Below are 27,299 nucleotides of genomic sequence, written 5' to 3' on the forward strand. Positions count from 1 at the left end.
GCAGTAACATGAACCAAAAGCAGGCAGTCAGAGTCCCTTCAATAAAGCAATCATAGTACTCCAAGCAGCATTTTGATTGTTGCAGATGCCGCCAAGCCAGCGGCTTATGGGGAGGCCATGTTCTACATGCTGCCTTGCAGCATGCATGGAGCAGGACAGAGTGTGCATGACTAGTTTGGGTAGCCCCAGGGGGCTGAAAAAACAGTCTTTGCACATTAAGTAGTGCTCAGGCACACCGCTCCTCCCCTTCCTTTTGCAGAGCCCGCTCCGCCCACCCACCCGCAGGCAACAAAACATAAATTGATAATAAAACAAAGCTATTACCATTTTATGTTTCTGCTTCTAGAACTGTGTGAAAGCAGTAAGGCAACACTACTCCTCCCTAGTAGAGGAGCTCCCTCTGTTAAAGTAAGCATACATTTTCATCAGGACTGATACACAAAACCTTTGATATGATTATATGTAAAATGTTTCTGCAAAATACCTGGTTTACTCTTTAGTTACATGTATAAGTTGTCTTACTCCTAACGTACTCCATGTGTGTGAAAGTCAAGAGTAACTTAGTTCTTTATTTTTTGAGCTTGTGCTCATATTAAAGAAAGTTGATTCTTTACAAGTCTTTTCAATAAGTACAATGAAGTAGAGCTGACTGTATTTATAATGTATAGTTGGTTAGTTAAAGACAGCTGACAACAAAACTTTTGGACATTCTCAGCTACTTGCCAAATGATAATACGGTCAAATTTGAGAAACATTGATTTGTCTAATTGTTGAATTGTGTTTTATCGTTAATAGGAACATGCAAACAATATTATAAAGGGTAAAAAGAAATCAAATTGAATGTTCCTTTTCTCAAACCCTACATTTATGCCGAAATTAAAACAAGAATTAAATAGGAGGTTGACAATATTCAATGAAAATGATGTGAGTAAAATATTATCTTTATCAACCACACTTTGTAATTGAATTATTATATGAAACGACGTCGCTAATACCAATACTATAACTATTTTGTATTGCAGGCAAGAAGTCTAACGGAACAAATTAAGAAAGTTCTACATTTTTCACTAATTATCCGAAAAACATCACTCATGATTGATGTGTTATTACCAGAGGTGAGAGTTTTCGGTAATGAAATGATCACTGCTTTTCTAAATTGTGTTTTTAATAAAAAAAACAAATAATTTAAAACTGTGTTTAAAACTTATTTGTTGTTAAGTATAAGAAATATCATTAAATGCATATAAAATGCAAATAAAAAGTAGTTACATTGTTAGCCCACACAAATGACAAATCTGAGGTGAAGAAGTTGATTTTAAGATGGGAAACGTTAGATTTTATAGCACCTCATGAAATGCAGACGTGTGAATTAAATAACACATTAACATGTGGATTGAATTGCACCTTCATAAGCATTGTTCAAATTGTGTATATTTTTATTTACTGACAGAAATGTCATAAAATCTACATAAGAAAGTAAGATTAATACAATGAGAAGATATGAACGACTGAAGATGATATAATGGAGAACGGGACCGCCCGCCATAAGGGCGGGGGTCCAGTTGGGGGAATTAGGATGTGCCCGCCGCAGTGGCGGGCACACCCTTCAATTGTGCCCGCCGCAGTGGCGGGCACACCCTTCAATTTTAGCATTGTGGCGAGAGGCCTAGCCTGCTCGGGAAGAAGGGGCAGAACTTTACGCAACATGCGAAGCAGCATCATGCACGTGGACATGGTCTTGTTCACGTGCATGTCCAGCTGCAAATTGGGGCCGAATATAACCCCCAGGTTACGAGCCGACTCGGCGGCTGACACAGTCTCGGGGAACAACGGGGGCCAGAAGTTCGCCGGGAGAACACGAGGAACCCGGGCCGAGGAGCAGTACAGTACCTCAGTCTTGGTACTGTTAAACTGCAACGAGTTAGAACTGAGCCAGTCAGCTGTGGCTGACATGCATCGATGGAAAGTCTCCAGTGGGACCGCGTTCTTCCCTTCCAGCGAAAAGACCAACTGGGTATCAATCGCATAATTAAATGCAGAGATACCAAATGATTTAATTAGTTGGACCAGAGGGCGGAGGTAAAGGTTAAAGAGTATAGGGCTGATGGCCGAGCCCTGTGGCACCCCCTGCCCCACTCTCCGCACCTCCAAGCTGAAAGGTGGTAACGCCACCACCTGCTGCCGGTTGTCCAAGTAAGAGACCAACCAGTCCCTTGCACTTGCCGTGACCCCACACTCCTCCAGCCTCCTGATAAGGGTAGGATGGCTGACCGTGTCGAACGCGGACGACATGTCGAGCAGCACCAAAAAGGCTGCCCGACCACTGTCGACCCGCGACCGCAAGTTGTCAAGCACGGTCACCAGCGCGGATTCCGTCCCATGTGCTGGGCGAAAGCCAAACTGTGCCTCATCAAACCAGATGTTTTCTTCCAGGAAGCCAGACAAGGAGCGGGTCACTAACTTCTCCATGATCTTAATGGGGAAGGGAAGCAAGGAAATGGGTCGGTAATTAGACAAGCAGGCGGGGTCCAAGGTGGATTTCTTAAGGAGAGGTGATACCACTGCCAGTTTCCAGCACTCCGGGACCGTTGCAGTATCAAACGACTGGAGACAGATGGAGTACAAGGGCTGGAAAAGTTCGTCCTGAAACACCTTCCAAAATTTAGGAGGGAGTGGATCGAGCGGGGAGCCAGATGACACCGTCTGTGTCAGACTACAGAACTCCTCAAAGGAGGGGATGGGAAAGCAGCTCAGCTGGGGTCGACTGGACACAACGTCCGGAGCTCCCAAGCTGAGAGCAAGACCCCTCAGCTGGGGTCGACTGGACGAGTCCTCCGGAGCTCCCAAACTGAGGGCATGACCACTCAGCTGGGGTCGAATGGACGACACATCCGGAACTCCCAAACTGAGGGCAGGGCCACTCAGCCGGGGTCGACTGGGCGGTACGTCCGGAGCTCCCAAACTGAGGGCAGGGCCACCCGGCTGGGGTCGACTGGGAGGCAAGTCCGGAGCTCCCAAACTGAGAGCAGGACCACACAGCTGGGGTCGACTGGGCGAGCCGTCCGGAGCTCCCGAACCAGGGGAGGAAGGTACTGGGCTCTGTAAACCTTCCAAGATCTTAACGATCTTCTCCTCGAAGGCACAGGCCAGGGAGTCGCACAAGACCTGCGACGCAGGAACATTATTGACCGCGCATGAAGGATGAGTCAGGTCCCTAACGATTTTAAACAGTGCCTGCAACTTGTTGGAAGCCTGATTCAAGGTGGCTTCCAGATAGGACGCCTTAGCCACCTTAATCTGTGTCTTATATTCCTGCAGGGACTGCCTAAAGATAGCCTTCGCCGAGTCAGAATACTGCTTCCTCCACGCCCTTTTGGCGCATTTGCAGCTAAGGTTTAACTGCCTCAGGACGTCCGTATACCAGGGGCTCGCCCGATTCAGCCTGCCCCTTGACCTACGGAGTGGCGCTAACTTGTCCAAAGAGTTCGAGATGGACTGACACAAGGTGGTATAGCTCTCTTCCACCGAGTCACTCAAACTGAAGTTGCCCGGTAGTAGTCTGGGCAGAGGAGAGGCTTTTAGGAGTCGAGACCAAGGTCTGCCCAACTTAGCCTGTCTAGATCCAGCCTCCACCGAGGAGTGATCCCCCAAATAGAGGGAGAAAGCAACCAGCGAGTGATCATTCCAGTATTGACACAAGATGTCATCCACAGACACAAGTTGGGTGTCTGCGAAAACTAGGTCCAGAACGTGGCCCTTCCGATGTGTGGCTGACCGGACCAGCTGTTGCAGCTGGATGTCATTGCAGGCTTGGCACAGAGTGGAAAGCGCACCGTCCAGCGGGCCACCCGACCACAGGTTAAAATCCCCTAAGACCACTAGCTTAGAGTGGGTGTTAGAGAGGTCGTAAATCAGGTCAATGAAGTCAGGGAGGGAAGGTACATTGCCAGGCGGACGGTAGCACAAAACGCCCGAGCAAAAAGTCTTCTCGTGATTTTTAAGAGAAAACCCCATCAATTCAAAGCCCGACACCTCTCTAATCTTAAACTGGGAGAGAGCTAGCATGTCTCTATAAATTAATCCAATCCCACCACCCCGGTTCTTCACACGAGGGGTATGGTTGATTTTAAACCCTGGAGGGTAGGCCAAAAACCCAGTTCAACCTCACAGTCCTCCCGCGTCCAGGTTTCCGTTAGAACCAGAACATCGAGCCCCGCGGACTCGATGAGGAAGGCGATCTCCGTGTGGTGCTTACAAAGGGACCGGACATTAAGCAGCCCACAGGAGAGGTGACAAGACATCTGAGAGGTGAATCTACATCTGAGATTACTTTTTATGCATGTATGCTGTCATTGAGCATGGGGCTGTGAAAAAATGCCTTGAAATTTAAGAGGGATAAAACACATCTTCTGACTTAGAACCTTTGTCAATAACTGAAAATAGTAATTGATGCGCTTCTAATTTGAAATGGGCTTGTACACTGGCACTTAATCTGATATAGCACTGTCTTTCTTCATTAAATTTTAGTTGACTTTCTAAAAGCAAGTAAATTTAAATTTAGTGTCCTGTTTTTTCTTTTTGGGTTGCAAACCTGGGTATGAAACATAGTGCTACCATTCTTTCTCGGGTAAAGTAATGCAATGCACTATATTTTTGGCTTCTTTCTTAAATGTTTGGCCCTGTTTGCAACATGTTCAGAAAAGGGCAGTTAAGATTCCACTTGCTGTAAATTGACACAACACGGTCACCCAGACATAGTCCACAGTTTACACTGTCTAGCATTAACTAAGATAAAATCCAAACCGATCTTTAATATCTGCTGATGCCCTGTTACTGGATGTTCCTCAAATTAAGTTTGCGCGTAAGGGAAGGAGATCATTAGCTTTTCACAACCAACTAGGTATGTAAGACCATTGCACCTGCAGGTTGAGCACAATAACCTACAAATACTTAAGTTTCCGAAAACTGGTATGTTCAAAAAAGTAGTTGTGTCTATAGTCCAAGGCATTCTTTATTGTATATATTTTGTACAAAAAAGTTTTTCTCTACTAAAAAGGCACAAGCATCTTTCTGAAAAATGTCAAAGTAAAGATTATATACTTTCATTTGTATTGACAGGTAATTAGTACTAAATTGATGCAAAGAGGTTACATTGATATGTAATATTTTGCAAATATTTATTTAAACCAATTTTTATAAGGTTAACTTACCTGTTCCCACCCTAAAACCAAGGGATACTAATTTGCATTAGCTATACGGCAAATGCCAAGCCACTCCTTTGACTTTAAAAAGTGTGAAAACTTCTCACAGTGCAGTAAAAACGGACTTTCATGACCTTTTGTGATTCATGACATTTTTGTTGGTATTATGTTTACAATGGCATAATAAAGTTTAATACAGCTTAAATAAAGGCTTCCCAAAAGTAATTATTGGATAATGGAAGCTTTAAATGCCACATTGTTAGTAATCATGCTATATTTGTGGCCATTTCTATCATATTTATGACTATTCTTGGAATAATAATGTCTATGACTGACATGTTGTGAAGGATCTTATCATTATGATGGACATCCATTGAAAAGTTGTGTACCTGACAAAACAGTGGGCTTCCTTGAATAAAGTAGTCATCTTGAGCATTATTGAATAAAAATCTGGCATGTGAAAAACTAAACCTGGTCAGGCCAAGCAGAAAGTTTTAATGAGATTAGTTCGCATTATGAGAATCACAAGCGGGCAAATAGGGGTTATACTTGAAAAATGTTTTTGAATTAAAAATGTAGTTTACTTTTATGCCAAAACATTATTTAATTTGAGTGTGTTTAACCGTTATAAGATGTTCATATTAAAAAAGAAATATAATGCATTGTTATTGAAAGGGATGAAACTATGAGTTGGTGTTTAGCCATCTTCTGTGATCAAGTGGCCAAAATTAATATTTGGGCACGTGGTGCATGAAAATGTGGTTATACACTTATGAGGGTATTGGGAAAGTTTCCAAAAACATAAATGGACACAAATTAGTAAACCCTTCTCTTTACAAGACATACCTTAGAATTTGTGATTATTATGAAAACTGCCAATAATTCATTACATGTCACCTAAATAACATTTCATCTAAAACATATATCATTGCATAAAATAATATAAATTAAAATGTGCTATTTAACAGTGTATGCACATTAACCTGAAAGTATGTAGGGTTCGACTAATTAGCCAAAGATGGTAAAACATTGAAAATTAAAATAACCAGGCATTTTCCATTCACAAACTCAATAGGCAAATGGATATCCTTGTATGTTTAAATTGGGTGTAATCAGACAACTTGTAACATGTTCAAAACTTTAGGTAGGAAGGGTAATACTAAATATAGAAATGATGAAAGACAACAAAAGATAAGCAATATTTAAAATCTGAAATAGTTGTACATTTAAATGTGTCTTTTCGTATAACATGAAATAAAAATGTTTGCAAGAAAAGAATAAAAATTAAGAAGCTTATCTTATTAGAAAAAGCTAATTTACAACATTTACTTTGCATCAAAGTTTTGAAAAGAGAAAATAAGTGTACACACTTAACACCTGCTAATTAATACATCTTAAAAATGTATAGTACTAAAAAATAAAATAAAATAGGAATGTAATTATTGTATTGAATGTTTATATGGTATGATTACTTTCCATGTAAGCTTTAAAGCTAAAAGTATGTTGCTTTAAAAGTCAATTTTTTCTCTTTGCAGATGACAATCAAATTTCTACAAAAACATGAAGATTTAAATAGATATGAAGCAGAACTTGTACTGATGAGAGGGGACTTCCTAGACTTCAATAAGGATGAAGTAGATGATGTTGAGACATTGAAAAAATTGAAAATGGGCGCACGGAAATACATTTTTTGAATGATTGTCTTGTTTATTAAATTGAAAATTTTAATTGTATGTTTTTGTCAAATGGAGTAAAGTATTACATGTAACTTTAATAAATAAAAATGTTTTAAATATTTATTTACTAAAATACAATATGTATAACTGTTTACTGAGGTTCAATTATAAATAAAAGCTTAAAAAGTTGAGTTTTTTTTAGTAATGAGATAAAAATACTATGAAGATATTGTCTGTGATGCCTATTGTGATTATGCTTCATTTCAAAATAGAATATTTATAAACAATTGAAACAAAGAACTTGTAATCATAAACAATAAGAATTGTGTTGTACATCATTTTTGATTTGATGAACATAGAAATTAAAATGAATACCAGATTGTGCAATGTTATCATTAGGATTCTACATCAACTACAATTTCATGTTATTACTAATTGAAAATGCTATTAATCTAGAATGCACTGAATTGCTGTGTATATTTGTTCAAAAAAGCTGGCAAATAAACCTAATGTCTGTCAAAATTAAAAAGAACAACAAATGTAGTGGACTTTATGGAAATAAACAGTTCAGTGTAAAAAAAGAACCTGTGATTTATCTTCAGGAGTTTTACATCTTTTGCTTTACATATACCCAAAGTCTTACCATATCGGTTACTGTTGGGTGTACTACTCTATATGTTAAACATGCCTCACAGTTAAGATGAGCCTGTGCTCCTATTTTCAATATGATGAAATTGATTGATTTTATTTTGGCATATTTAACCTTACTTCTAAGCCCCTAGTGTTGTGCACAAATTGTACACAAGGCCTTCAAGTTAAATGTCACTGTTGGACTGCAGCACCGTGTGTCCCATCCACTAACCTTATGGTTTAAAAAAGAAAATGTGTGACTACCTGTAGAAAAGTGCATTAGAAAATATTATGGCTGGGGAGCCTTACCAAATCATGTTATATTTATATCCCAAAGATGGTCCTTGAATTCACAGTAATACTTATTTTTCTCGGTCCTATGAAGTGAGTGGCTAGAAGAAATAAGGCTTAACTAGAGGAACATGTAATTAACACAATTTCCAAGAAATCCAGCATCAATCTATATACAGTAAGGTTAATGTTATCTTAATGTAGCGACCAAAAATAACAGAATAGCATATTTATAATAAGAGTTATAGATTTTTAAAGGAATAAAAAATCAGTGCTGAAAAAGAAATTGACAAAATAGCATTGAAGTCAATTGCAAAATCCACTAGTGACAATAGGTCACTTGCAGGTCGAGACTGCAGCGGCTCCTCCAGCAGAGTGAAACAGAGTGACCACACTGCTGTTTGAGCAGCGCAAAAAATAAATAAGTAAAAACTCAATGTTATTATCAGATATTTTTCAGTGTGAACTGAGAGCCAGGTTAGGGTGGTGCGGGGCTGGGCTATAAGAGTCAGTGGGAGGAGAAAATATGTATAACATTACTGCACATGTCAGTTTAGCCTGCCAGCCAGGTGAAGAACTGTCCTAGGCTTCCATGCACTGCCTGAGCAGCCAAACAGGGCGCTCAGACTAATCTCGAAACTGCTGTATTGCTGGTGACAGAAGAGTTGTGATTGGCTTAGGGGAGTGTGTGAGCCTGTGTGCTTCTGTTCCATGAAGCCAAGAAGACAAGACGAGAAGAGGTCGGAGTGTAACTGCACTGTAAAAATCTGTCTAAAGTACATTGCATATCCCAGCAGTGTCTACGGGAAAGTGCAGGCCTTCTAGAGGAATAACAGCTTGGATCAGATTAAATCTGGGCTGCTCATCCCTCCTACATGAGACCAGAAGTCCCGACGTTATGTGGCTTAAAATAAAAGGTCCGAAGGGTGGTGATGTATTGTAGCTCTTTAAAGTCTATATAAGAGGGAAAGCAAATGGCAATTACTCGACCATCGAAAGACAGCTAGAAAATCAAATAAACAAGTGCCCCTAGTTTGATAAAATCATTGCGGCCGGTGACTTTAACTGCACATTCGAGCCACTAAGCAGTGAAGATCTCCTAGGGATAATTGAAGAGGATAGCAAATGGTCAGTGCCCCCCCCCTAGTCTTACCACCGGTTAAAAGATGGTCTGAGATTCTAATACAAGTTAATACTATAATACTAGAATATGGCATAAGAGACACAAATGGCAGAACCCTATCCAACATCAGGGGGAAAAATACTTACAATAAACTTGCTTGCCCTTCCAGCATTGATTATATCTTGGTCGACTTACGCCTCTGGCCCGATGTCATGAACATGGAAGTGGGCCTAACTATTGACAGTAACCACAACAATCTAATATTAAAATGAAAAAATCAATGGGCCCCTCCCAACAAAAATTCTAATACCATTGGGAATTACCTCGTATCCACAAAGGAGTTAATTCTATCTAATTGTGGTAGGCGTCTAAGATGGCCCAAGGTCGCAGGAGAGGACAAAAAACAAAATATTAGTGTCAAAAACAGCCGAACTCAAGGCAGCTTGAGATAATGTCCGGGGGGGGGGGAGATCCACATAATACGCCACGAGACAATTGCTCAGATTGGTGCACACTTCCTTGAAAGACGATGCAGTGGCCCCACTAGGAGCCGAACAAAAAGCTCCAATTCATGGTACACTGAGTCTTGCAGGGAGAAAAGGCGCAAGTACTAATATTTGCGGAAAAGGTGAAAAAACACACAATAGTAAAAATAGCGAGGATGGAGTACAACATATCACTAAAGCAAGCAAAACGTGATTGGGAAGAGATACATTAGGAGGACATGAAAGTTTACTGTCCCAAGAGGGATTACGCCTACTTTTGGGCTCTAATCAAGATGAGAAATAGGAGGGACAACATCCCAATCACGAACCATATTGGTGATGAGGCCTGGTGGGATGACTTTTCCCAACTGCACACGGATGAACTAGAGGCCCTACCCACCTCTCAGTTGAAGAGAATTCAGGTTCCACTTACAATTGAAGATACCAATCTCTTCCAAATGAAAGAGATTGAGAATGCAATTAACTGTACTATTCCTGCAAAGGCGGCAGCCCCAGATGGTATACTGGGTGACTTGCTCTAATTAGAACTACAGAAGTGGGCCCAATACATCCTGCTTTTAATCAACAATATAATGAAAGGAGCAGAAGTCGCTATATCTAGGAAAGGAGCAGAGGTCATAACTATATATAAAAAATGAGACGGCCAGGACACTAACAAATACAGGGCTATCACCCTAATAGATACCATGCAGAAAGTGGTTGGCAGAGCCCTTGTAAATAGGATTCAAAATTGGATGGAGGAGGAAGATAATCTTTCCACCTATCAAACAGGTTTTAGTAAAGGTGCCAGTACAGGAGTGTTTACATTACATATTTTATATTGGAAAGTAGTCATAATTGTCTTGGGAAGTCTTTACTTGCGTTCATTGAGCTTAAAACCAATTATGATTTAGTGCCGCGAGAGAAGCTATGGTCAGTGCTCCAGGAAATGGGCTTACCCTCATACCTTTTAAATATTTTAATATGCCTCCATGATGAAACCTATGCCCGAGTTAGATGGGGGCTCATGGGCAAAGTAAAGACAAGATACAGTTCAACAGGGGGTTTGCCAGGGCTGTGTGATGGCTCCTACCCTCTTTTCACTTTATGTAAATGGAGTGGTTAGTTTTTTGAGCCAATTTAAAAAAAAAAATTGCTCCAATTTTTGAAGGAGAAAAAAAAATACCCTACTGTTGGCCGACAACACTATTTTAATATCGAAAACCCCAATGGGCCTCCGGGAACTCCTCACCCGCTTTCAATTTTTTCTGTACACAAAGGGGCCTAATGATAAACATCACAAAGACTAAGTTTATGGCTTTCAATCTGGGAAAACATTTTAATAACACTCTCACTAACAATGGTTTACCCCTTAGAGAGAGTCCATTCCTTTGATTATCTGGGTATTAGGTTATCGCATAAAATGCAATGGGGGACTCACATGAACAAAATGTTACTGAACCATAAGCGGGTGGTGGATGCCATTGGTAGGGACCAAAGGTTAACGTCAATTAGACTGGTAGCTCCTTCACTAGTAGTCTATAAAGGTAAAGCTGTGAGGTCAAGAATTTATGGCGCTGAACTTTGGGGCTTCGAAAAAACTAATGAGATTGGACGATCAAAGAGTAAATTCTTTAGAGATCTGGTATCCGTCCCTACCAATACACCACTCAAGCCCATAGTCTCTGACATGGGCAGACACACTTTTAGCGAGGTGGATATACTTTTCCCTATTCTATACTGGATAAGACTAAGACGCACCCCAGAACTCCATAGCTATGCGACGGTCCTTTCTGAGCTAATTACCCTTGATAACAACAAAGGTGTTAAGTGGCTTAAAGATCTAAAGGAATTACTGACCAAGCTGGGCTTAGCCAAAGCTTGGGCAAAGCAGGTCACTCCGACTAAGAGAGAGTTAAAAAAGAATTACTGGAACTGGGTAAATCACCAGGTCTTACATAAACCAATGCTTGTCTGACTATTTGAAGAGTTCATCCAGCATAAATCAGTTTGATCCCTGGAACCTTATCTAGATTTTATAAGGAAACACAGAGACAGGGCACTATATATGCAGTTTACATTAGGGTCAGTAAGGCTAAATACCAAACTGGCAAAATGGGACCCAACAACCTCCAACCTATATAACTGCCCCTGCTGTGATGCACAACAAGAAACTGTAGACCATGTAGTCTTTGCTTGCCCAGCCTACAAGCAAGCAAGGGCCAAATGGATCAAGCCTATATGTATTATATTTGGGCTCTAGAAACCTCCTTGATGCTCTACGAATCATGAGAAATGACTCAAGTAGGTCCTCGCTACTATGTGGTGTTACAAAGTACCTGGGGTGTGCATGGATTATCCATATAAGGGCACAATTAAGGAGTAATGTGCAAATAAATACCATCTAATCTGTGGATCTGAGAGATAATTTACACATAGGAATTATTTGCAAAGTACTGAAGATTAACTGTTTTGTATGGGACATGTGTTTTAGCTAATCTGTAATTTTAAACCTAATGAGCCAATGCCAATTAAGATATTAAGCATAGATTTAGAGTGGACGGTATAGCCAGGTTTTTAAAACTTGTTTTTACTATATGAAATATTAATTTTATATACTTTTATGTGACTGTGAAATGCTTTTATGATAATTGCTATCGAATAAAGCTTATTCAAAATGAATGGGGAGCATGGAAGAGTTCCTGACTAAGTGGCTCACCGGCTGGCTACTTCCATAGTTGTTGTCCTATTATATTGTTGTAGAAAGGGCACACAGGGCCATGATGCAGAAGTCGCCCGGGAAGCCAGACCAAGTCCTTTCATTGCAAAGATTTTGAATAAGCACAACAGAGACATGATTTGAAAGCAATCCAGACAAAGAACACCTGATGTTCAAAAACACTTGCATCCTCAAATGTCATGAGTACACAAGACTAGTGCAGCAGAAGCAACAGTAATTTATGGCAGACAAGGCCCAACTAGGTGAGCAGAAACTTCCCTATGCATTGCTGTATCTAGCCAAGCTGAGGGTGGTGTACCAATCCCGTATGCTATTCTTTGAGGCACCAGAAGTATACGTACACATGACAGGATTGCCCCGTACTTTGGAGTACAATGGCATTTTAAACAAGCATTTGCAATTCAATAGGTCTGGCATTTACGCAAGTTTAAGCAATTGACATTGCAAATAAATGACTTTTATTTATGTTTTCTTTTTTAAAACATAAATAAAATGCATTGTCATTTACAATATCACTAGCTTAAACTCGTGTAAATGTGATACCTATTGCATTGCAAATGCTTTGACTGGTATGGCTCCCGCGGTTCCCCGCTGTGTGCCAAGCATACGTTGTATAAATTGATGTTAATACTGTAAGTGCTGGACTGGCTCACTCTGGAAGAGAACTGGGCCTTGTCGTGATAAATGAGGCTATTTAGACTGGAGGAGAGCGGTCCACGGGACACCCAAGGGGGCGCTGACCTCATTGATGAAGGCCGCCTGCGTGTACGTGTGTCGGCTCAAGGTGTCAGCTCAACACAGCTGGACGCTCTGAGGCAAAAAAGCTGATAAGTCAACAAAAGAGTGATTTCGAAACAAAGGCAGCTCTGAAATTGCGTTTTCATTTTGGAGGCGGTCTGACAGGAGTCATTAATGAACTTGGTGCGTGCAGGAATCGCTTAGGAGCAACTGCTAGAAAGAGCAGGGGGATTTTCCGCTCTGCAACGAAAATGCAATTGCATCTGCCCAATGATCCTGTAGACAACTAGTAAGGGCCAGTCTCCAACGCCGTCCTCTCCAAGCTGCCTCGTCAAACCCGCAGCTCTCACCTAATTAATGCAGCACTTGGACCCAGTGTCTCGCCACTATGCTTTTCCTTGGCTTGTCGTAGGTCTCTATTGCATAGCTCCTCTTCAGGGCCGCACGTCGAGCTGTAACTCATAGTCGGGTATCGGCTTGGTAGGCTTCTTCCTCAGCTGCTCATCAAGGGCTATGCCACGTACCCTCTTCTACTACGTGTGCTTTCCCTGGTTCCGGAAAGGACTCCGCACTGTAGTCTCAGCGTTGAGCTCCACGACTCAAAACTAAGGGAAAGTGAAAGAGCAGCGCACGCTGGAGGCAAGCCGTGACCGTGCACATCGGCGTGGCCTGCAGCTCGTGCCCAGTGGCGAGGCGTAGAACTCGGTGAAGAAGGAGAGATCGGTTGTCGCTGTCCAAGATGACCAGTGGGTCTTTTTGTGAGTACATGCTGGCCCAGCCGAGGACCCAGAGGAGCCACAGCACACACATCATTCTACTAGTAACAGCGCTGCAGGGACGGAAGAAGACCAGCCATAGAGAAGGAGGAGGGAGGGAAAGAAAAAGCACGCAATGTTTGTTGGTGAGGGAGAGGGGGGGTGGGTGGGGGTGGAGGGTGTGTGTGAGTGTGTGTGTATGTGTGTGTGTGCGTGTGTGTGTATGGGCACGCACATTCTACCATCAATAAGGGTCATTTGGACTGGTGCTAGGTGCCCACTAGAATAGTGGACAGCATATGCCAGGCCAACGTATCACAGCAGCTACAGGAGTGCTGTGTGTTTTCTGCTTGGAGCAGCTGTAGCAGCACTGTGCTCTAACAATGGCTGTGAGGGCACTGTCCTTAACGGGATGGGGCAGCTGTGAGGGTGCCATTCCTCCCATTCCGTGAAGTAACAGTAGATGCTGTAGCACCCAGGATAATGTGCTGCATGGCCAAATAATTATAAGGTCCCAAAGGCACGACATATTGGCTATGCCAATGCTTTTTCACAGAGTGTTGGCGTGACGGGCAACACACAAAGATAAGAACAGAAAGAAGCATTTGACAAAGCCAACACAAGTGGTTTGCCTGTGATACCTAAGGTAACAATACCATTATTTCATGCATTGCAAGTTATGAAGTAAAAGATGGCAGTCACTTCACATTTGATATAATGGTTTTCAACAGCAAAATGTAAAAAAATGAATATGCAGTGACCCTGATAGTGTGGAGCTCTTTTGTAGGCCTGAGCATGAAATTCCACTTCGCTCATTGATTTTGCTGAGTTTTTCCCACTCCACGCTCCGCGTAGCACGCGGAGTTCTGAAAAACTCCGCAGAGCAGAGTTTTTACTTACTTGCGCTCACCAACAATAAGTTTGCAAGCGGGGAGAATTTTACCCCAGACCACCTCCCGGCGATATCTTTCAATGCCGGCAGTGTGGATGGTCGCTACCGCTTGCGTTGAGAAACCTTCCATTGGCACTGAGGAAGCTGCTGGCCTAGTAGAACATCAACTCGAGCAGCAGAAAGAAGCTGCACCCTCTTGCGCTGTGCGTGCACCTTTTGCACTGATTTTATAGCACGGGTCAAACACCAAGTTCTAAAAATCAGTGCGAATGGTGCAACGTAACGCACTCTGCTGCTTGCGGAAGTCCGCGCAGCACAGCAGAGTTTTTCAGTCATGCGGAACTCCACGAACTCCGCCCAGGCCTACTCATTAGCAGTTGCTAAGAGACAGCTGCAGCTGTCTGTAGCCAAACACTATGAATAGTGCACTGCTTGACCTGCTGCTTTTGCTCAGTTGGTGGCTCTGGGGACTCATACATTTAACTGCAGAGATCTGTGTTTGACTTCAGGGTCACGGGTTCAAAGGCTGGTAAGTTGACTCAGCCTTTCATCTTTCTGTGGTTAATAAAAGGAGCACTATTGAGTTAGAGAACAATGAACATCTGTTTTTCAGTACCAATGTACTTTTCAGGGTGAAAATGTGCTTTACAATTCCTACTGCTACAAATGGGGAAAGTAGGGAATGTGACCTGAGCTCACCATGTAAATCACCAGTCCCCCCAGCAATACTGTAATAAGAGAGGAGTATTTTGAAAGATACATGGTTATTATGAAAGATGTGCTGGAGACTCACCCACAGTAACCTGAGTCCTACTTCATGTTAGCATTATATTTAAATGTACAGATTGTGTCCACCTTAGAAGAGTGAGAGGCTGGGTAGCTCCTATGTGAATTCAAAAGTGCAATCTGCAGTTTATTTACATTATTCTGCAGTAAATTGAGCCTTTGAGTAACCGTAACTGGACTGGGATGTGTAACCTGGAGATCACAAGCAGACCTGTGCAGCTGGCTCAGTCACCTTTACCTATACTTTAGGGATTAGAGCCTGCAGCTTGTAGGTTGCAGTGTATTATGTAGTAGGCACAGTAACAAGTTCAACAACCTTAATGTAATGGGGACATGAACTCACAGGAAGAGTAAACTTGACTCTGTGCATCAAGCAAATCAAGCCCTTATGTGTCTGATTACGTGCCAGGCATGAATGTGGCATCTCCAGCAGGGGACTGGCCTAGTTAGTGAGATTCAGGGGGGGCTCAAATTTCCCAATTAAAAAAGCAGTCAGCTGCAGGGTGGACAGGTAAGATGATCAAGGCTTGTCGTGGGCTTTGCCCATGAGAAACAGCATCAGTACTGATTTGCTTTAACGCCTTAACCGCAGCGTTTTTTCGGCTGCGGTGCGGGCGTTCTAATTGCTGGACGGGGCTCCGTCTGCCGGTAGGCAGCACCAGCGAGGTAGTGGCCGACGGGAGCACAAAAGGGGTTAAGTGGGCCTCTGTCTGCAGTGTAACATTGGGCACAAAATGATAGGTTGGAATGCTTCCCCAAGCATTTGACACTCGTTATACTATTTGCAATTATTCATCCCATCACCTTTCGGTTGTTCGATTGTCAGTGATATACCTTAAAATCTCAGACTGGAGCATCATTCATAAGTCTACTACTGCCAAGCTATGTGAATTAACAAAAGTAGTATATTTGCACCCATTCAAGGTGTACTTCTATAGGGATAGATTTCATATTTTGGTAAAGCAGTCACTATATATATATTTAAGATTGCAATAAAAAAAATTAACAAGTTAAAACCTCTTTGTGAAATGAGAGTGATGAGAAAAAAAGGACACAGATATAGCACACTGGACTCAGAGCCCTTTGGCCCAACTACCAAACGAAGAATGCATTTGAGGGGTGTTATACCCTAAAGACGCCTGTAGTAGCTACGCCCCTACCCATCCCACCTCGACCTGGTTGTTCTCCCTGGGAACTCATGACTACGGTCATGTACACCATAAAGGCCTTGAGTCCCTTCCCTGGGATCGCCTATTTTACATGTATGACCGCTTCATGCGCTCTTCTTCTTCTCTGCTACAAGAAGCCTTGATGGTAGACTTGTCAAATTGCTGCATGTGGCGGAGCCCCATGTTTCTAGTCCTTGCATTTTGCAAAAAATTGTATTAACTGAATGGCAACCCCATGTAATAGGCCTGATTCTGAAATAGAGGAGAACTTGAGGGCCTATTATTTGGGTGGACAGAGCCAGAACTGAGACATGTGTCTGGCTTGGCCCCAAGAGTCTGTACGAATACGGAGCCATGAAAAATGTTGCTACTTATATTGTGCAACAAACATAAAATAAAAATAAGATGCAATCGCTTCAAAATTCAAAAGATGTATTTCTTACAAAATATATATATATTTTGTATTGAATTTTTTAAACCATAACCAAATGCAATCCACTTGCTTTGCGCCTACAGAGCATATTACGAGGTTCTTGTCTCTCATTATATAGTAAAGTATTGATCTTTGTCGCTGATACATTAGCAAAAACGCTGCATCATTTCCACCACAGTGCATAGAAGCATAGCAAAACATACATTTTTTTTTTAAGTGAAAAAGTTTTTATTGTTTCATTTAATTAAAACCACAACAATACATCTTATAAAATCGGCTGCAAAACATACATACATATTATCCTTATACATCCATTACTCACTGACATTTGAGATCGATTCTGCCTGTGGGGGTTCATATATGTTTCCTCTGAATGCATTCCATGTACCCCCTATCCTAGACCACTTGTTGGGGCATGCTCTGTGCATATAGACCGCTCTTTCCGCCAAAAAAATGTATTTCTTAAACATGCAGAAGCCTTTTAATTTTGTACATCAGATGATGTCAATGCATATAAACAAGTTTATTAAAACTGATAGTTTTTTTAGAAATATTCATTGCTCAACCCGACAATGTCATTAGTGAACTAAGCAGCAAGTGAGTAGTCAAGTTCAAATTCAAGTTCAAGTTCAGAAATCTTTATTCGATGATTAAAAAACATCATAAAAGCACATATATACAGTTAAAAAATACAATTAAGTACAATATCTGAACTCAATCTAAAAATCGCTGATACAGATAAAAGGTAGAAACGAATTTTATCTTAAACATTGATTAACTCAGTCCTCTAGTGTTTCTCAGCCTTACTGAGACCTTAATGAAATTCATAATACAGCATAAAGTGCGCATTTCGTTTGCTCTTTGTAGAAAGAGCAGGGCAGCTTCAGCATGACAGAATTTCGCCTGTTTTCAGATATCTACCAAAAATTTCAGTCTAGGCGTCCTATAAAAAAGACATAAAAGTACAAAATGAAGGGTTTCGTGCGGAGACCGATTGTCGCAGCCGGAGGCACGCTTCTGCTCAATTGTTAAAGTGTGGCAGGGTATGCTCAGACGTGAGTACTTTGCTCACTTTGCCACTGGATTCAAGCAAGCCGGGCTGATGAAGGCTGAAATTGCCAGAAACTGGTCCTCGGTAGCTTGTTTCAGTTCCAGGGAAGGCATTGGCTTGGCAGTTCGGGCTGGACTGTTCCCATGAGGCACAGGATCAGACTGATTTGCATATGGCCATGTCTGAACTGGGGTGGCAGAGTGGGCTAAAGAACGGTGATGGATTAAACCCAGATCTTTTGACTGGGTGTGAGTGTTTGATTGGTTCAGATGCTCCGTCCATTACCACCCCCTTTTGTACCGCTTTTGGCCGCCATAAGTGTGGCAGGGTATGCTCAGACGTGAGTTCCTTGCTCACTTTACCACTGGATTCAAGCAAGCCGGGCTGAAGACGGCTGGAATGCCAGAAACCGGTCCTCGGAAGTTTGTTTCCGGTCCAGGGAAGGCATTGGCTTGGCAGTTCGGGCTGGACTGTTCCCATGAGGCACTGGGTCAGACTGATTTGCATATGGCCATGTCTGAACTGGGGTGGGAGAGTGGGCTAAAGAATGGTGATGGATTAAACCCAGATCAGTTGACTGGGGGTGAGTGTTTGATTCGCTCAAACGCTCCGTCCATCATCCCCTTTTGTATCGCAATTGTTAAAGTAGTCATTTAAATGCTAAACGTGTCCTAGATTCTTATTATAGAAAGCACAACATTATAGATTATTAAATCAAGCATAAGAGGTGGTTTTACAGCGCACAACTTGAAGTAGTTAGAATTGTGCCTATGTAGGATAATAAAGAAAAAAGATGGCTCCAAAATAAAAGATTTGTTTAGGATCACACAATTTGAAGAAGCAGGGAAGCAGGTATTGATTTAAGTTTATCTGGTTTCACATTTTGAAATTCAGTCTCCAGTTGCATATCTCTGGCGCCAATTCACATAAAAGGTTAATCTTTTGTCTTTTATTCTCGGGTCAAAACCAGAAAAACACATAGATAGCAGACCCGACACAGGGCCCTGAGCCCAAATGCCAAGTAATTAATGCATTAATTTGGGAGGGTGTCACACCCCCAAACAACCCCCTTGAAGCTATGCCCTGATCTCCAGGCAGCAACTTCAGAACACTTTCTGGACCTGAGGACGAACTGAAGAGGACTGGACCTGCTGTCTTTGACCTGAGAGGAGCCATGAAGGACTGGACTGCTCTTCTTGTACTCAGGAGAAAGAAGTAGTGGGTGCATAATCCCACTCTATGTTCATGGGATGGGGGAGTGCAACCTAGAATACACCCTCACACACTTTCACTCACTCATTCTTTTACGTCTAGTTACTGGTGAACGTGGGAGTGATGAGTAGGGGTGTGGAGAAAATATGATGACGGAGCTTGTACGTGTGTCCACTAATTTCATCATATATATGGTTTTATTTGCTATTTATGGCATTGGGCATTGCTTTAAATGGACAAGTACTCTGTCCGGTACTGAGTACCTGCACTTCTTCCATTTGAAAGGGTGAGTAGGTGCACTTCTCCGCAGTGCTGCCAGTGCACTTCTCAGGAGCAAGCAGAATAACAGATACTGTAAATAGCGAGCACCTTCACTTCTATAGTTCCATTTAATGCACTGGCGTAGAAGCATATTCGAGTATATTGGTCAGAATTACTGAGAGATGAAAATGGCCCTTAAAATGACTGCACAAAATAGGTTTATCAAAGTATAAATAACGCACGTCCTGATACAGCGCTCTCTGTGCATGTGGGGCCCCTGCTCTATTGCCGGTGAGTCTCACAGACGTGGGAGGTAAGAAGTGTTCTTATGGGTCCTTCTGGTTCTGCTGTTAATTCCTTCTCTGCTGTTCAGTGAGTGGGTTTTAATGGAGCGGTCCCTTTAAAAGTCTACTTGAAAGCCCTATGCTGCTCTGGTGGCAGCTCTGAGCACTGAGAATTAAAATATGAGAAAGATGCAATAACATACAACGAGGCTTGTTGGTCTAGGGGAATGATTCTTGCTTAGGGTGCGAGCGGTCCCGGGATCAAAGCCCATATGAGCCCCATTTTCTTTCTTATTTTTCTCATATTCAAATTTTTTAATTTTTATTTAATGCGTTTTAAATAAGGAAAAAGGTTTTTTTTTATCTTTCTGATGTGTTTTTCAGTGCCCCTATTTTAAAAAAAAATATTAAAATCAAAAGATGGCTCGTCCGGGATTTGAACCCGGGACCTCTCGCACCCAAAGCAAGAATCATACCCCTAGACCAGCATGCCACTGAGAAGTTCATTTACCAATACGGTTTACATGTGGGTACACGTAGAGCTCGTGCTCTATATTTTCGCAGCAGTTCTGCACATTGCACTGGAAGTGGCAAAAATTAGACCTTGTTGAGGGAAGATGGTTTAAAGCACACACAGTGACTTCTTTTAGAAAATGTTCACGTCCTTTTATTTCAAACGATTTACAACAAGAAGACATTAATTTTAAAAAAAAATGGATTACACTCATTTCCCTTGCACGAGGTTGTTTCAAATTTGTGAATAGAATATAGTAAGTTTGTTACATTTATAAGATGCAAAACAGAAGTATCTGATAATGAGCAGAGATGTCAACGAGCGGAAGCCCGAGTGGGATCCGGCTGCACACAGACTGCACTTCCGATTATCACTGGTTGAAACCGGTGCACCGTGACAGACAGACAGGAGGTGGCGCTACGGAGACAACATTGAATATCGAAAAGGAGAGCAATTAGCGAATTCCAACCTTAAAGAGCTTGCAAAGATTATTTATACTAGGAGCGTTGGCCTTTAAGAACAAAAATAGAAATCATAGATTTTAAAAAAAGTAAAATAAACGAACGGGCCGAACAGGGACTTGAACCCTGGACCCTCAGATCAAAAGCCTGAAGCTGTACCGACTGAGCTATCCGGGATCGTTTGAAAATTTGCAGGCTTGTGTTTATATATGGAATAAAAAATGGCGTCCCCACACTGCTGTTTTCATTGTTTCATAGTTTTCCTCTGTTTCCTGAGCCCTTCAGTATCAATCCAGACAGGATCCATCAGAGAGTTTAACACTCTGAGTGTCTCCCCCGCACTGTGCTCACCACGCATTCTGCCTGCAGAATGAAGGAGCTGTTTGCATGACATCACATTCACATAACATTAGTGGAAGAGCTCGAGTGCTCCTATGTGCGACTGCTTGTGAGTAGAGTGTGCACATGCATAAGTGTGACTGCTCGTGAGTGGAGTGTGCATGTGTGCGACTGCTCGTGAGTGGAGTTTGCGCTTGAATTTGTGTAACTGCTTGTGAGTGGAGTGTGTGCGACTGATCGTGAGTCGAGTGTGCATGTGTGTGACTGCTATTGAGTGGAGTTTGTGCTTGCATGTGTGTGACTGCTTGTTGGAAATGGCCCTTTTTACAGGGTTATCCCCAAATATTTTGATTTTTCCTCCTAATATTTCCTGACCTGTGTGCATTGGTTTTAGGACTATGGGCACTTAACCACTCCAAATCAGTGCTAAAGTGCATATGCTCTCTGTGTAAACTGTGTTATGGATTGGTTTTTTCATGATTGGCTATTTGATTCATGTGTCAGTCCCTAGTAAAGTGCACTGCGAGTGCCAGGGCATATAAATCAAATGCTGTTGGTGGGCTGCAGCACTGGATTGTGCCACCCACGCAAACAGCCTGTAAAGTGTAACTCTGGCCTGCCATTGCGTAGCCTGTCCACAGCCTAGGGCTGCCATGTCGAATTGGCAAGTGCACACACTTGCAAGTCCCTAAACCTTCCCTTTTCTACATGTAAGTCGACCCTGAGGTAGGTCCAATGTACCCCCATGGGCAGGGTGCACTGTATGTGAAAGGTATGACATGCGCTGGTGTGTGTGGCATGTCCTGATAGTGAATTTAATTTATTTTTATTTATTTTAAAAGTTTTATAGAGCGCGAACAAGATCCTTACGGATATCAGAGCTCTTTACATACAGAATGGGATAAAAAGGCAAGGAGTAATAATTAAAGAAAACATTTTGTGCAAAGATGAGCAAATGGTTACAAAAAAAGAAACAAGGTAAGGTAGCAACGGTGCATAGGTGGTCAATATACATAGTCATAGGAGGAAGAGTACTGAGTTACGAGATTACATTAGTCAAAGTTCAGGTAAATGTAGCTAATAGGAGAGATTTTACTTCTTTTTTGAAGGATGCCGAGGATGAGATAAGTCTGATTTCTGGAGGGAGGGCATTGCAGATCCTGGGCGCCATCCCTGAGAAGGAGCGTTTATAGGTTTTTTTCTTGTGAAATATCTGAGGTTTCAAAAGAAGATTGTCTGCACTTCTTGTCACTCTTGAGCCACCCGAGATTGTCAGTTTCTGAGCGAGGTAGCTGGGGGAGTTGTGGTGTATAGCCTTGTGGGTCATGCAGGCGATTTTCAGATGTATTCTAGCTTCGTAAGGCAGCCAGTTGAAAGATTTTAGATCAGGAGAAATGTGTGAAAGTTTTTTTGAGCCCGGGATTAGTCTGGCTGCAGCATTAATAGAGGCTTTTAATGGTGCGGTTGTCGATATGGGGAGACCACAGAGGGCAACACTTCCATAATCCACTGGAGGGATGACTAGGGCTTGGACTGCAGTTCTGAAGTCATTGGGAGGAAGGAAAGTGTTCAATTTCCGCAATGTGTTGATTTGGAAATTAGCTCCCTTCGTTGCATTGCTGATGTGATGATGCAAATTGAGATTGCAGTCAAGGGTTATGCCTAAAGATTTCGCTGAGTCCACAATAGTAGGTTGAACGTTGAGTGCAATGAGATGGTTAAGCCAGGACTGAGTGAGGGGGACTTTGGTGGGAGGCACTATTAGGAGGAATTCCGTTTTTTTGAGCGTTAAGTTTGAGGTGATTCTCTGCCAGCAAAGTCTGTATGTTCCTAAGCGTTGTGTTGAGTATTTTGATGTCATCAAGGGTGTGTATTTTAAGGTAGAGCTGGGTATTGTCTGCGTACATGTGAAATTGAACATTAGATGCTTGAAGTAGTGCGGTAAGTGGTTCCATGAGTAGATTGAACAGAGTAGGGGAGAGGGAGGATCCTTGAGGGACACCAAGTGTTACAGGAACTGGTGTGGACATAGTATTGTTAATCTTGAATTTCGCTGGGGACGTACTGAGGTAGTGCTTGATCCTTGTGTGCGCCACCCCATTGCTACAGCCTGGTCCTGCTGGATGGGAGATCGGGAGCGGAATGGCAGTGACCTGAAGAGCGACCAGGAGGCGCGCTACTGAGCGGAGGTACCCGTATACGATCCTTGGTGCTCCCCTGCGGTGGTCGCTGAGTGCCTGGTCTGCTGGCTCTGCGTAAGGACAGGATGTCGAAATCCACTCAGCCTAATAGTATCACACAGTATACAACCCAGCGTCTGCCGTCGCATTTGATTACGCGGTAGACAGGTCTAGAGGAGTGCGCGGAGCCTTCCCGGGCGGAGTTGCTGAAGGCCATACAGGGCTCCCATTCTGCGCTGGAGCGGCAGATAGAGACTGTATCGCTTGATGTCAACCTCCTGCGAACGGATCTTCGCAAAGTGGCGGATAAGGTATCGGATGCGGAGGGTAACATTACCAAGTTACAAGGGCAGGTGGCTTCCCTCCAGAAGACAGTCACGCAACTCAACTCTACGACGCACGCATTGGAACGAAGAGCTGAGGACGCGGAGGGTAGGGCGCGCCGCAGCAACATTAGAGTCCTGGGTGTGCCGGAGCGATTGGAGGCGGAGAATGCCGAGCGCTTCCTGGAGGACTGGATTCGGACTCAACTGTGCCCGCATGGGCTATCAAATGTATTTGTCATCGAACGGGCGCATAGGGCCATGGTCCCCCCCCGCGCCCGGGGGAGCCCCCGAGGGCATTGATTGCGAAGATCCTGAACTATAAAGTCCGGGATTGCATTCTGAAGGCGGCGAGGGAGACGGAGTCTCTCACCATTGAGAACAGCCGCATATGCATCTATCCTGATTACACCCAACAGGTGGAAGAGCAGCGGAAGTCCTACCTGGGAGTCAAGCAGAAGCTCCGGGAGATGAAGCTACAATATATGCTGTTATATCCGGCCAAGGTCAAGGTGATATCTCAGGGCCGGGCGCATTTCTTCGAATAGCCCGCTGAGGTGTGGGAGTGGCAGGAGATACAGGGGTGACGACATGCCCCCGGGAGAGCGAGGGGGGCCCCGTGAGACCTGGGGGAACCATCCCCAGAGACGACGATGCGGAAGGCGGTGACGTTGGGACCTTCCTTGGCGAGGGATGGTCCAGAGTCCTCGGGCGCATCCGCCCCTGGGGACGTGTTGGTTCCAGATACCCTGCAGGACATTGTGCCAGGTACAGACTCTACGGCTCCGGTGATCCCAGAGACTGGAATGTCTGAACTGCTGCCGGGGACGGCTCTGTCATAAGGTACTGTTGGAGTGAAGAGTGTTGTGCTCTGCTTTGGGGGCTTTAGTGCTGGGCCTTGAGTTTGTATGAGGTACCTGGGAGCCGTGCTGTTCGAGCTTGAATGACGGAGTGGAGCGTAGGACCTTTATCCCGTTGGAACGACCTTATGTGGCGGTGTCTGTCTTTATTTTGGCTGGGGAGGGCCCTGCTTCGGGACTGATGCCGGCGGCCAAGCCCAGGTTCATTCCTGTACGTCTGGGTCCCATGGGGAGCTAGAAGGGGGGGTGGGTGGTGTTTGGTTTGGTGTGTGTGTGTGTGTGTGTGTTGGATGGGACGAATAGGGTGGCTGCGTGCGCCCTGGCACCAGCAGGGGGAGGGCAGGATAGCGTGTTTTGGTGTTGCTGTCATCTTGCTCGTGGGTGGGGGTGGGGGTAGATGTTATGGGGGGTTGTGGGGTTGGGGGTGTTTGGGGGGTTGGTGGGGTTGGGAGGGGAAGTTTTTGCTGGCATCGAGAGTACTGTGTTTCTGGTTTTTGAATGGCTGATCAGATGGGCTAGGTCCCCCGGCCTGGATGCTGGTTGGGCCCGTGGGTGGCGGAACACGCTGTTTGTAATATATGGCCAGGTTGGGCGTGATCTCCTGTCATGGGGTTTAAATTCTTAACTTGGAACGTGCGTGGATTGGGCACTTGCACTAAAAGATACAGGGTCCTTTCATTCCTCTGACGCCATGGCGTCTCCATTGCGTGCCTCCAGGAGACCCACTTGAACGAAGAGGGTGCCCAGAAGCTGTCCAAAAAATGGCGGGGCCAGATGTTTCATTCCTCCTATTCTACCTATGCCAGGGGGTTCCTAATCTGGGTGGCACCTGGGGTTCCCTGTGCCGTTCAGTATGTTGAGGCAGATGTCGAAGGCAGGTACTTGCTGCTGCGAATCAAGCTGGATGGTAGGGATTTCCTGCTCTTAAATTCCTATGCACCTAACGTTGATGATCCGGGTTTCTTTTCCCATCTCCAGGACCTTATTGTCTCGGACTTGGACACCCCCTTCGTTTGGTTTGGGGATTTTAATTGTGTGTTGGACCCGGATCTAGATCGGCATCCTCCTCGCTCTGGCACGAAACCACGTATGACGGCACGCCTAGGGGAAGTGACGCATAATTTGGGAGCTGTGGATGTGTGGCGTACAGCCATCCCACTCAGAGGCTCTTTACTTGTTACACCCCGACGCACGACACACATAGTAGACTGGACCGCGTCCTTGCGGCCAATACGCCCGTGTCTCTCTCCTTAATGGCATATAAATAGAACGAGTGTTTGTACCAGCTAAAGTCCAAACACCATGGAAATACAGGAGGGACCAACATCATTTTTCCATGTGTAATACTCCTGTGGCTGGAGGCAAATTCCAGCAGAATAGATGGCTCACTGTTAGTTCACAGGTGCTTTGAGTGAGTTTTGACCAGGGTTCAAACTCCAGCAAGGGAAAATCCTTTTTTTTTATTTTATTTTTTTTTATTTCTAAATTCCACAAATGAAAGCTGTGCCTTTGTAAATCACCCCCTAGCAGTATCTGGGAGAACTATGGCCTCCTTAGTCATAGTGCATGTGAGGCATTGATGGCATGCTGGTGGCATGTGGATAGGGGGGACAGGTTTGCTATGAAAGAAATCACTTATTTAGTGGAATGAGAATTTGGAGATGATTGTGTAACAATAATAAATGCATGGGGCTAGTAGCAGACTGTATGAAAGGAAGGGTTATTTGTATTTAAAGAATGTAAATCGAGATAAGATTTCTGGTATCTAAAGTCCAAAGACAATAGAAATAGAGGAAGGACCGACATCATTATTCTATGACATAAATGCCTTTGGCTGGGGAAATTTCAGCAGAATAGATGGCTCACTGTTAGTTCAGAGGGGCTTTGAGTGAGTTTTGACCAGGGTTCAAACCCCACCTCAGGAAATTATTTTTTAATATTATTTTTATTTTTTTAAACAATTTATTTATTTTAGCAGAGTGAAACATAGTCCTTTGGAAATGCTCAACTGATAATAATGAAAGACCAAGTAGAAAATCTATGGCATATGTCACATCAGATGTGGCATATGCCACATGACAGAGTGACACGTGTCACATGCCAGACTTGGGCTCCAACCCCTTCTCCCCTCAGGGTAGACCCCGTTCAGGGGCACGAGCCCCGGGTGTCCAGCGGGTGCGCGCTCTTTGGGTGGCGGCGTCATGGCGAGCGGTGCCTCGGACCCCGAGGCGGGGGCGGCGGCCGGTGTGGGACGCTCTGGAGCCCCCGCGGACGCGTCAGACCGGAGCCCCCGCCGCCTGTGAGGCGAGAAGAGTCCTGTCACCGGGCGAGCTGCGGGTCTGTGCCGGACCAACAGGTAAAAAGTCTTGAGGGAGGGGGGGTTCACCCCCTCTGGCTCCAGGGGATTTTTGGGGCGCTGCCACCACGGAAAGGGTTCAAGTGAAGCGCGCAAAGGTGGTATCCGAGCTGAAAAGGAGGCTCCTTCCACCGTCGACCAGAGCTTCTATGTGTGTGAGGAAAAAGGATCAGAGGAGCTCCGGAGTGCCCGCTCACTCTGGTTATATATGTATACGAGGGGCGCACCCTGCACCCGTTACCAGGGGAACGCCCACGCATTCCCTCCTCATCGGCCAATGGGCGCGAGGCACGCCCGCCCCGCTCCGTCTGCACGAGTCTGACCCGTGATACATACCAGGGATTACACAGAATCACGCAGAAAACACAGCCAATGCACGCTACTGGGTGGCAACACCGGGAACAAGCACTGGCAAAGCCAATAGGTCTCGCCTATGGCACAGCTGTGCCAATGTGTTTTCTTTCTTTAAGCCGTGTTCTGCACTCGAGTGGCTGCTGTTCCGCTTGGCTAAAAATTAGTGTGGCAGAGGAGAGAGGAGT

General features: G+C 44.0%; 1 long non-coding RNA gene across 1 annotated transcript; it reads left to right on the top strand.

Moving 5' to 3' along the window:
- The first annotated feature begins 678 nt into the window (after positions 1-678).
- On the top strand, positions 679-7,420 carry LOC144767766 (uncharacterized). The gene is made up of 3 exons (XR_013598340.1): positions 679-924; positions 1,023-1,115; positions 6,737-7,420. It is a non-coding gene; the product is annotated as an uncharacterized LOC144767766 (long non-coding RNA).
- Positions 7,421-27,299: the final 19,879 nt, after the last annotated feature.

This window comes from Lissotriton helveticus, chromosome 7 (genome assembly GCF_964261635.1).
Source record: "Lissotriton helveticus chromosome 7, aLisHel1.1, whole genome shotgun sequence".
NCBI lineage: Eukaryota > Metazoa > Chordata > Amphibia > Caudata > Salamandridae > Lissotriton > Lissotriton helveticus.